This window comes from Vipera ursinii, assembly GCF_947247035.1.
Source record: "Vipera ursinii genome assembly, chromosome: 1".
NCBI classification, from domain to species: domain Eukaryota; kingdom Metazoa; phylum Chordata; class Lepidosauria; order Squamata; family Viperidae; genus Vipera; species Vipera ursinii.
In genome coordinates, this window is record NC_139512.1 from 16,706,542 (window position 1) to 16,717,463 (window position 10,922).

Here is a 10,922-nt window from a genome sequence, read left to right on the forward strand (position 1 = left end):
GAAGCAGAAAAGCCTGTCCATCCAAATTACGAACCATGTTATACCCTTCTGTCCTCTCCACCATTTTCACTTTGTTCCAGTGGCTCCAATCCTTCCCAGTTCCCCTTCTTCCACCTTAATCCATTTGGGTCTCTCTTTAAGCAGCTTCTTCAGGTCTGGTAAGAATTACTGAACGTAACACTCCAGTGAGAGTCACACAGCACAGATTTCCTGAAAGCCATTATTCATGAGCTCTGCTGATTCCAAAACTGAGTTTTATCATTTTTACAGTACCCTCACACTGGAAAAGCATGACTTTCAGTCCAAGTTAATGTTATAAGTCAACTACTTAATTAGACCAACAGAAAATCTAAGGCGTTGTGCCTCCTTACATTTTATGTAAGGTTCTGGAAAGATTGAAAATTCTAGCATATTTTATGAATTTGGCTTTTTACTGAAAAAAGTACAAAGATCTCAACTACACTAGGAAATAGCAAACATCACTAGAAGAAGGGTTTTCTAAAGGACTCCCTGAGTCACAAACAAACCATGTAATGCTCTCCTATTTTCCCCTCCGGGTAAAACTTACTCCTTTAGGAAAATAGGTGAGAATAGTTTTTTTTCATAGTCTCCAAAATCGAAGGGGTCAAAGGATTGCAGGTTCAAATTCGCACCAATAATGAGGTCACCAGACCTGTAATAGTCCCATTGTTCCTGAGTCTGGAAAGGGTTTGTCAACACACACACAGATTGCACCCTCTTAGCAGAAGCTGGAGGAAGGATCCAGAAGAGCAGCAGCAGCAGCAGGAGAGGCAGCCCAGCCATCCTTGACCCCCTCCCTCCTAGGTGAGAAATGATGGTTTGTGCAGAAGCTGCATTGCAGGGAGCCCTTTAAATCTCGGCAGAGCTTTAGCACAAGAGAGACAAGCCGTGCCACCTGGGCGACTCCAGGGCAAATTTGTGTCACCCAGGCTTCCTCTTACCTGTCTTTGGGCTATGATCCAAGAGAGATCCAAGGTCTGCAAACTCAGCAGTGGGTTCTTTGCAAGACAAGGTGAGATGTTAGTTTTGCCCCAGCTGGAGAATCAGAGCATGTTTTTTTGTAAACAGATTTTATCCTGAAAAGATTTTTCTCTAGGTCGAAATCCACGGGGGATACACTCAGAATTGCTGTCCCTCCGATAATTGCAAGGAAAGACAGTTGTCCTCACCCACTGAGCAATGCCTTCTTTTCATACACCAGGAAGGGGAAAACATGTTTGTGTCTCTTCTGGTTAATCCCCACAGCAAGTAAACCTGCAAGTCAAGATGAAGTAGGGCACGTGACCTACACGAAGCACACAAGAGAGTGTTTGGCCTGGGCCATCATTAATTGAGATACTCTGAGCACTGATGGGGCCAGGTGGCCGGAACGGGACAACTCACTCCAAGACAACTCACCATGGGACAATTCAACAATTCAATTTAATCATTTAAAATAAAATAAAAATGTCATTCACATTTCATTCTGTCCTCCTTTTTCATCCTTTCTTTAATGATTCTATTCCACCATTTGTTCAGTATTAGTATAATTCTTCTCCTTCAACACTTTGTCCTAAGGCGAGTTGGCCATGATGAGTTGGTCAAGATGAGTTAGGTTATCCTAGCCCTACACAAATTGGTAATCAATCAATCAATCAATCAATCAATCAATCAGAATAGAGCTTGAAGGGACCTTGGATGTCTTCTAGTCCAGCCCTCTGCTCAGACAGGAGACCTTATACCATTCTAGATAAATGGCTGTCCAGTCTCTTCTTAAAAGCCTCCAGTGAGGGAGCACCAAGAACCTCTGGCGGCAAGCTGTTCCACTGGTTAATAATAATAAGTTGGAAGGGACCTTGGAGGTCATCTAGTCCAACCCCCTGCTCAGGCAGGAAACCCCATACCATTTCAGGCAAATGACTGTCCAGTCTCTTCTTAAATAGACAGCACTGTCAGGAAGTTTCTCCTTAATTCCAGGCTGCTTCTCTCCTTGATCAGTTTCCATCCATTGTTTCTTCTCCTGCCCTCTGGTGCTTTGGTGAATAACGTGACCCCCTCTTCTTTGTGGCAGCCCCTCAAAACCAGAATACTACTATCATGTAGTATCCTGGGCTCCAAGATCACTGCAGACGGGGACTGTAGCCAAGAAATTAAAAGACGCTTGCTCCTGGGGAGGAAAGCCATGGCAAATCTAGACAGCACACTAAAAAGCAGAGACATCACCCTGTCAACAAAAGTGCGTATAGTCAAGGCTATGGTCTTCCCAGTTGCAATGTATGGCAGTGAAAGTTGGACCATAAGAAAGGCTGAACGCCAAAGAATGGAGGCCTTTGAACTCTGGTGCTGGAGAAGACTCCTGCGAGTCCCTTGGACTGCAAGGCGATCCAACCGGTCAGTCCTAGAGGAGATCAACCCTGACTGCTCTTTAGAAGGCCAGATCCTGAAGCTAAAACTCAAATCCTTTGGCCACCTAATGAGAAAGGAGGACTCACTGGAGAAGAGCCTCATGCTGGGAAAGATCGAGGGCAATAGAAGAAGGGGACGACAGAGAATGAGGTGGCTGGATGGAGTCACTGAAGCAGTAGGCGTGAGCTTAAATGGACTCCAGAAGATGGTAGAGGACAGGAAGGCCTGGAGGAATGTTGTCCATAGGGTCGCGATGGGTCGGACACAACTTCGCAGCTAACAACAACAACTATCATGTCTCCCCTGATCCTACTTTTCTCTAGACTGGCCAAACCCAAGTCCCGCAGCCATTCTTCACATGTTTTAGTCTCCAGGCCTTGGATCATCTTAGTTGCTCTTCTCTGAATTTTTTCCAAACTCTCAACATCTTTTTTGTGATATGGTGACCAAAATTGGCTGCAGTATTCCAAGTGTGGTCTTACTAGGGTTTTATAAAGCGGTACTAATATTTCACATGATCTTGATTCTATGCCTCTGTTTATACAACCCAGGTTTCTGAGGCAACCAAGGACGATGGGGGACATGATAGCAGTCTTCCAATATCTCAGGGGCTGCCCCAAAGAAGAGGGAGTCAAGCTATTCTCCAAAGCGCCTGAAGGCAGGATGAGAAGCAACGGATGGAAACTAGTCAAGGAGAGAAGCAACCTAGAACTAAGGAGAAACTTCCTGACAGTTAGAACAATTAACCAGTGGAACAACCTGCCTCCAGAAGCGGTGAATGCTCCAACCCTGGAAGTTTTTAAGAAGAGACTGGACAGCCATTTGTCTGAAATGGTATAGGGTTTCCTGCCTGAGCAGGGGGTTGGAGTAGATGACCTCCAAGGTCCCTTCCAATTTTATTATTATTATTACTCTAATATCTAGAGCGGCCCAACATTTAGTCTTTGGTAGGGAAAGATCTGATGAATTTCAGACCAGAACCCATTAGAACATCTTTGAGTCCTACTCTGTATGCTGAGCTTAACAAAAACTGCTTTCACACAAGAGATTAGCAGTACAACAGCTGACAAACTAAACAAGCCGGGTGGAGTCACAAAGGATTGTAAGCCACAGAAATATAAATCAAGGTTAAAAAGAATTCATCTGTCTCTTCACAGATTGGATTCAGGCTACCTACTGAGAGAAACTGAGTTGGTTGTGCAAATATGGCTACCCTATTTCAACCAAGTATTATTCTTAATTCATATTAGTGTTTTTTAAAAATTCCTTCCTTAGTCTGTTCTGATATGACAGCGCACAGATGTTTAATCAATAAAAGTCAGATAGATTACCTGCCATGACTGGACATTTGGGATCCTCTTCCCAAGCCTCATCATGGTCAGTTGGGCTCCTGATTGTCTGAAATGGTATAGGGCAGACATGTCAAACACAAGGCCCAGGGGCCGGATTTGGCCCGCGAAGTGGTTTCATGCGGCCCGCAAAGCCATCCTGGAAACAGTGAAGGAACGGCCCCCACTGCCTTGGCCCTGGCCCAGAGACCCTCCTCCTGCCAGAGACCCTCAGATCTGTCCCACTCCTGCCCGGGCCGCCATAGGCACCCTTGAGGCGGACGATGTAGAGCTGGCCACACCCACCCAGTAGGCCATAAGCCATGCCCACCCCATAGGCCACGCCCACCCCATAGACCACACCCACCCCATAGGCCATGCCCACCCCATAGGCCATGCCCACCCATAGGCCACACCCACCCATAGGCCACACCCACCCAGCCCCCTGAGGGCAACCACAATGCTGATGCGGCCCTCAATGAAATTGAGTTTGACACCCCTGGTATAGGGTTTCCTGCCTGAGCAGGGGGTTGGACTAGATGACCTCCAAGGTCCCTTCCAACTTTATTGTTATTGTTATTATATAACTTTTATTCATTAAATATGAAACTCAGTCAACTGAACACTCAAATTGACTGGCACTAATGGTTGACACGGGTTGCTGCCAGCATCCTAGGTATCAACCAGGTATCTCCTTAAAATGTAAGATGTTCCGAGTAGCGCAGTTTTTTCTAGCTTTGCTGGAGTTATTGCAGGAAGCTGCAATTCCTTGATGTGTTTTGCAAAGTTTTTGGACATAGTTCCCAGTGCCCCCGATGACAGTGGGTGTCACCGTTACACGTTTGATCCATAATCGCGCAGTTTCGATGGCCAGGTTGCGGTATTTTGTAATTTTTTTCAGTTCTTTTTCTTTGACTCTGGCATCTCCTGGTACAGCGATATCAATAACCTGTACGCTTCTCTTCATCTGCAATATCTGGCGTGTTGTGTTCCAAATGGCGATCTTTCTGTATTCGGAAGTCCCACAAGATCTTCACCCTCTCATTCTCCACAACTTTTTCCACCCTATGTTCCCACAACTTTTAGGACACAGGCAAGTTGTATTTTTCACACAATGCCCAGTGGATTAGTTTAGCAACTCGGTCATGTCTTGCTTTGTAATCGGTTTGCGCGAATTTTGCTGCACTCACATCCCCAGGATGGTGGGGAACGGCATAAGGTGCACAGACAGAGGGCCATATCGTCACCGGGAGTGTCATCTCCGCTCTGTACAAGCGGTGAGACGCTCCGACCCTCTGTACTCCCCCGGAGGACCTGGGAGCGAAGGTGTGCAGCCTCCCATGCTAAGGCTGGTCTACCTGAATGCAAGGTCCGTAGCTAACAAAGCTCACCTCATTCGTGACCTAGTGGAGAGCGAGCATGCGGACCTAGCTTGCATCACGGAAACCTGGCTGGGCCCAGAGGGTGGTGTCCCTCTGGTTGACCTCTGCCCGCCAGGTTTCCAGGTGCTGCACCAGCCTCGGACCCATGGGAGGGGCGGGGGAGTGGCAGTTATCATCAGGGAATCCCTTAGCCCGCGAGAGACCACCGTCCCTCAGATGGTCGGGTGTGAGTCTCTCCTACTGAGATACGGCCCGGGGGCGCAGTTGGGCCTGCTGTTGGCGTACCTACCACCTAATCGTGCAGCGGCGGCCCTGCCCGAGCTACTCGATGTCCTCTCAGGGTTGGTGGTTGAATTCCCAAAACTCATGGTCTTGGGCGACTTTAACCTACCGTCCCTGGGAGGATCGTCCGAACTGGCTCGGGAGTTCATGGCTTCCATGGCGGCCATGGACCTGTCGCAAATAATTTCTGGACCGACTCATGAGAGAGGCCACACCCCAGACCTGGTGTTCTTGTCTGGACGGTGGCGTGATGATATCGGTGGGGGTGCCACGACTGTTACGCCCCTGTCATGGACCGATCACCACCTCCTGCGGCTAGACTTCCCCTTTGCCACCCCCCCACCGTGGGTGCACGGTACCAGTCAGATGGTACCGCCCTAGGCGCCTAATGGACCCTGATAAGTTCCAGGCAGCGCTTAGGGACACACATGCACTCCCTGCTCACAGCTCGGCGGATGCCTTAGTGGAAGCCTGGGAAAAGGCAGCCACGGAGGCTCTGGACCGAGTTGTACCCTTGCGGCCTCTGACCCGGCGCAGATCCCAGCGAGCCCCATGGTTCACCGCGGAGCTCCGAGAGATGAAGCGTCGGAGACGGGGCCTAGAGAGCCGTTGGAGATCCAGTCGATCCGAATCCGACCGATTGCGATTAAGAATCCTCACCAGGTCTTATCTCGCTGCGATAAGGGTGGCAAAGTCCAACTACTTTTCCACCCTCATCGCGTCCACAGATAATCGCCCGGCTGCCTTGTTCAGGGTGACTCGCTCCCTATTGAACCAAGAGGTGAGGGAGGAACTCTTGCAGGGTCGAGCCGAGGAATTCGGTCAATATCTGCTGGATAAAATTGCTCGGATTCGAACTGGCCTGGACTCCAACTGGGCTGAGCTGGAAGAACAAGACATGGACAGTCTTGTCGACGTCATCTGGGAGGAATTTGATCCTGTGACTCCTAAGGAAGTGGACAGGATTATGAGAAGGTTGAGCTCCTCCACATGCTTACTGGACCCGTGCCCTTCCTGGCTGGCCTATGCAGCTCGAGAGGGGACACGAGGCTGGTTCCTAGCGGTCATCTCTGCTTCTCTGAGTGAGGGTCACTTCCCCACCGCCTTGAAGGAGGCGGTGGTGAGACCTCTCCTCAAGAAGCCCACCTTGGACCCATCCTCTTTGAATAACTTTCGTCCTGTCTCCAATCTTCGCTTCCTTGCGAAGGTTGTTGAGAGCGTGGTGGCGCACCAACTTCCTCAGATCCTGGATGAAGCGGTTTATCTAGACCCGTACCAATCGGGTTTCAGGCCGGGCTACAGCACGGAGACGGCATTGGTCGCTCTGATGAATGATCTCTGGAGAGCCCGGGACAGGGGCCATTCCTCTGTCCTAGTCTTATTAGACCTCTCGGCGGCTTTCGATACCATCGACCATGGTATCTTGCTGCGACGCCTCAGGGGACTGGGAGTGGGAGGCACGGTTCTGCGTTGGTTCTCCTCCTTTCTCCAGGGTCGCTCGCAGTCGGTGCTGGCAGGGGGACAGAAGTCGACCCCGAGGCCTCTCGCTTGCGGAGTCCCTCAGGGGTCGGTCCTCTCGCCTCTCCTGTTCAACATCTACATGAAACCGCTGGGTGAGATCATTCGCAGCTTTGGAGTAGGGTACCATCAGTATGCTGATGACACCCAGCTTTTCATCTCAACTCCAAACAATATCAGTGATGCCCTCGACGTGATGTCCCGCTGCCTGAAAGCGGTCCGGGAATGGATGGGGAGGAACAGGCTTCAACTGAACCCAGACAAGACTGAATGGCTGTACGTACCGGCAAGCCAGGATATTCAGAACATCCCATCCCTTAACATCGGGGACAAGTTACTACCCCCTGTTGACAGGGCCCGCAACCTGGGTGTCCTCCTAGACTCACAGCTCTCCCTGGAAGATCACATAGGAGCTGTGACCAAGGGGGCCTTCTCCCGGGTTAGACTAGTTCGCCAACTACGGCCTTATCTGGATCTGGATGCCTTACGTACAGTCACCCATGCCCTTGTGACCTCTCGCCTAGACTACTGTAACGCTCTCTACATGGGGCTGCCCTTGAGATCCACTCGGAAGCTTCAACTGGTGCAAAGTGCAGCGGCACGGACACTCTTGGGAGCCTCCCGATACTCCCATATCACACCTCTCCTCCGTGCGCTGCACTGGCTTCCGGTTGCCTTCCGTGTGAAGTTCAAGGTGCTAACAATGACATACAAAGCCCTACATGGCATGGGTCCGGACTACCTACGGGAGCACCTTCTGCCAATGTCAGCACCCCACCGTCCTGTGCGCTCCCACAGAGAGGGCCTCCTCAGGGTGCCACCGCTCAAGGAATGTCGGCTGGTGGCCCCCAGGGGGAGGGCATTCTCAGTGGGTGCGCCGGCCCTCTGGAACAGCTTACCAACCGAAATCCGGATGGCCCCCGACCTCCGCACCTTCCGGCGCGACTTAAAAACCCTCCTGTTCCAGCAGTCCGGCCTGGCGTGATAGCTTTAATTGGGGTCCCAGTTTGTTTTTACTATTGTTTTTATTGTTGAATCTGTATACCAACCTTACTCTGTACACCGCCCCGAGTCCCTCGGGAGAAGGGCGGTTTATAAAAACAAACAAACAAATAAATAAATAAATAAATTAAATGTGAAACCGTTTCAACTTTGTCGTTGCAAAGTCGGCAATTTGGATTGTCAGTGGATTTTTGTATCTTCACTTTCATGGCATTAGTTTGTAGTGCTTGTTCTTGAGCAGCCAGTATTAAGCCTTCTGTTTCTTCCTTGATGGTTCCCATCTTAAGCCATGCCCATGTCAAGTTGTTATCACATTTTCCTTCAATGTTTTTCAAATGCTGTCCATGCAAAGCTTTGGTTTTCCATCTATTTAATCTGTCATCCAGCTGTTTTTCCTTATATTCTGCCTTTGTTTCTGTTATTTTTATAATGCTCTCTGTTTTCACAGCCTGCAGCAATTTTTCTGTACTTTGATTCACATAGTCATTCAAACTTCGTTTTTCTTCTTCTACAGTTTGGTGGATTTGCAGTAGCCCTCTGCCCCCTATTCTTCTTGGCAGGTATAATCTGTCGATATCACTTCATGGATGTAGAGCATGGTGCATGTTCAAAAGTTTCCGGGCTAGGTGCTCCAATTCGGCCAATGTCCAGTTGATAATTCCAGCTGGGTAGTATATCACTGGGACTGCCCATATATTAATGGCTTTAATTATATTTCCACCATTCAGCTTTGATTTTAGTATTTTGCGGACTCTTCTGATGTATTCCTTTTGTGTTGACTCTTTGACTTTTTCATTCAAGTTGTTATCTGCTTCCAATATGCCTAGGTATTTGTAACCATCATCCTTTGCTAGTGCTTTCATCATACGTCCGTTTCTCAGTTCTATTCCTTCTATTTTTCCCATTTTTCCTTGTTGCATGGATAATATAGCACATTTTCCAAGTCCAAAGTCCATTCTGATGTCACTGCTAAACAGTTGAACTGTTAGGCTGTTAGGCTTTTAAATGGGACATAATCTCTGTGAACTTATGCAGAATTGACTTGGGAGGCCGGTGTGTGGTGTAGTTGGTTCACATGGTGTGGTAGGATGGAGGGTTTGTTGCCACTGTGTGTTGAGGGGAGAGAGTACGGGGGGGAAGCTCAGCTAATCTCAATGTACACATGTTGTACTTTGACAATAAAGGTTTATTATTATTATTAGTAGTAGTATTCAAGTTCAGTGTGGCTTTTCGCATACAGTTTTAAGTCATCCATCTTGCCATGCTGGCTTGAGATGTGGTATCCCAGTTTTGTGTTTCATAATATTATTGTCAATGGAATTAATGCGATGTTGAACAGTAGTGGTGAAAGTGAGTCCCCTTGGAAGATTCCTCGTCTGATGTTGATTTCACCAATGTTCTCCCCATTTGCTGTTAGAACTGTTTTCCATTTTTGCATATTTGCTTTCAAAAATGTGCAGATGTTTTTGCTGATTCCAAAGTTTTCCAAGCACGCATTAATCCAACTGTGGGGTAATGAGTCAAATGCTTTCTTGTAATCAATCCATGCCATATTTAAATTTCTTTTTTGTTGTTTTCAATTTTTAAGTACCATTTTGTCAATCAGCAGCTGATCTTTTGTTCCTCTTGATTTTTTATAATTTCCTTTTTGTTCTGCTGGATACAAATTGTTTTCCATCAGATGATTGAATACTGAATTTGCCAGTATTCTTGTAAAAAGTTTGAACATTGTTGGCAGACAAGTAATTGGGCAGTAGTTGCTTGGTTCTGTGCTCTTTTCAGGGTCTTTCATTATCAAGTATGTTCGACCAGCTGTTAACCACTCTTCACTTGTGGCATTTTGAAGCATTTCATCAAACTGAGTGGCCATGCGGTGATGGAGGCTGGTGAGGTATTATTATTATTATTATTATTATTATTATTATTATTATTATTATTATTATTATTATTATTATTATTATTATTATTATTATTATTATTAGGTTTTCTGGCTGCTGCCACGTACTGCTGGCTCATGTTTAAGTGATTGTCCACTAGGACTCCAAGGTCCCTTTCACAGTGACTGTTTTTGAGCCAGGTTTCACCTAATATGTGTACTTGTGCCTTTGGCTTTTCCTGCCTAGGTATAAAACCTTGCACATTAAAACCTTGCACATTAAATGGGGCCCATTGGTCAAGTTTGGATCCTAAGCTTTTCTTCTGTGGTGTTAGCTATTCCTGCCAGCCTACTCTTTCTTGCAAATTTGATGAATTGCCCTTCTATTCCCTCAATTAAATCATTTATAAAGTTATTGAAATGTACTGGGTTTAAAACAGACCTTGGGGTACCCCACTGTATACTTCCCTCCATGTAGGACAATCTGTCAGCCAGTTACAAATCCCTCTGTTTGTAATGCTGTCTATCCCACATTTTTTTAACTTAACAAGAAATAGGTTATGGCCTACTTTGTTGGATGCCTTACTGAAGTATAAGCATAGTATGTTCACTGCATTTCACTAATTTAGTCACTTTCTCAAATAAATAAACAGGACAGGAATAAAACAAAATCTCTTTGAGCACCTTGTTCAGTTCTGCTAACCGTTGCTGAGCAGAAGACTCCAGTGGGGGTCCCGGTATCAATTTCCTGAAGGCCATCAGTCATGAGCACTACCAATTCCAAAACAGACTTGTGTTTTTGCTTTTGCTTTTTTTGGTGCGCCATACTGGAAAAGGATTGAGCATTTATCGGAATTTCCCAATATAGTTTTCTGTCCAAATTAATATTAAAAACCAGTTTCTTCACTAAGCCAGGGCAGTTGCTAAGGTACCAATAAAGGAGAATATTTGTAGATCAGGGTTGAAATGAAGGTGCTCTCAGAGCTTGGTTGTCCCTGAACGCAAAACAAAGCAAGCAATTGTTACAACGGTCAGCTACTTTTTTCACCAAGGAGTTCTTTTGTTCTCAATTTGCACCTTACAGCTTCATCTAGTTGATCAGGCCCAGGGATGAGACCTCAGGAAACT